Source organism: Limulus polyphemus, unplaced genomic scaffold (genome assembly GCF_000517525.1).
Source record: "Limulus polyphemus unplaced genomic scaffold, Limulus_polyphemus-2.1.2 Scaffold570, whole genome shotgun sequence".
NCBI classification, from domain to species: domain Eukaryota; kingdom Metazoa; phylum Arthropoda; class Merostomata; order Xiphosura; family Limulidae; genus Limulus; species Limulus polyphemus.
The window spans coordinates 4,250-5,849 of NW_013666180.1; the positions used below are offsets into that span (position 1 = coordinate 4,250).

At 38.2% G+C, this 1,600-nt stretch overlaps 1 protein-coding gene across 1 annotated transcript in view; it reads left to right on the forward strand.

Moving 5' to 3' along the window:
- LOC106459166 (glycogen phosphorylase-like) overlaps positions 1-1,600 on the forward strand; it is a 50,367-nt gene that overhangs the window by 1,615 nt on the left and 47,152 nt on the right. The window lies entirely within an intron of this gene.

The following is a 1,600-nucleotide window of genomic DNA, read 5'->3' on the forward strand; positions in this document are numbered from 1 at the left end:
CTCTATAACAAACGCTATAATTCACAACGAACTTCTCACGTGCTCAACAATATTCTTACTCATTACCTTATTGCCATCACGTTGCTTCTTGGCCGGTCTTATATATATATACAAGACTACCCCAATCTAGTAGTCTCCCGACATTTCATGAAGGTTCGAAAAGGAAGTGGCGTGATACGAGCGTCACGTGACGTGCGTTGTCGTAACAATACTTATGCATAAAATGTTTGACTTTTTTTGTTACTACTATAGATTGGTGTTTAAGTTCCTTAAGAATTTTATGAGCTATTTGCCAGATAGTTTCTTGACCATTGTTCAATGATTGTCTGTCTGCGGACCTGAGGCTCAACGGTTCGCGTCCCGTTACCGCCAATAACAACAACAAATCTCACTCCACACTTTGACGCTGTGGTTTGCGTTATATTTATGAGTGGTGGTATAATGTCAGTATTTGGTCTGACAACAGTTAATGTTATTGAATAGCTGCCTGTCATTTAGTATATCTCTTGAATATGAGGGACGGCTAGCACAGATACTAGCACTCGTGTAGCTTTGGTGCGAAATTCAATGATAAATTATTATATGACGTAAGCCTCCCAGGTTCAAACAAGGACCTAAATCCCGATAAAGCAGAAACAAGTGTAACCAGTCATGTAAATACTTGATGTTAATGTTCAATCAAGTCATTACAGCTGTAACAAATTATTATTGTATAGTATTCATAAATTAATTCAAATTCTTAAATAATTTTTAGTTAGATTTCATTGAACTTTTTTCTAATCCTTTCGTCTCTAGTATTGGATAGGCCCGTGATTTGGTTTGTTTCAAATTTCGCGCAGAACGACAGGAGGTCTTATTTGCTGTCCCTAATTTAGCAGTTATAGAGTAGAGGGAAGGCAGCTAGTCAACACCACCAGCTTTTGAGCTACTCTTTTACCAACGAATAGTGGGATTGACCATAACATTATAACGCCCCCACGGCTTAAAGGGAAAGCATGTTCGGTGATGGGGATTCGAACCTGCGACCCTCAGGTTGCGAGTCGAACTCCTTAACCATCAGGCCCCGTAGTTGCACGCTCTTTGACAAAAACATTCCAAAATAATGCAAAACAAATAACGGGGAAATGATGCTGTTTTCACGTTGTGTAATATATGGATTGGTATGGGGGCATTCTATTTTTCGTGGTCAGTAATATTTTTCTCAAAATACGAACAGTAAAACTTTTTTGTTTATAATAACATGTAACGAATTAAACTTGCTAGACACTGTTGGATCCTCATTAGCTCGCCTCTTGTCCAATTATTTCATTTATTAAGGGGCGCTAATTGGCTCTGTAGTAGAGTTTTAAATTTCGAAGCAGACGAACAGAGTTAGCATCTGGGAGATATCAAAAAATATTCCCCATAAAGTTATGGGTGCATTATGAGAGTGATAGTCAACCCCTTAGCCTGGGTGGAAGGGCGCTTCTGACATTCCCTCAGGTCAGTAGTTCAGAATTAAGAACGGCAGCATATAACCTTAGTAGCTTTAGAGTAAATACAAATTCATTCCTATGCTTGCTATATGGTAGCGTCAATTATATATATATATATATATATA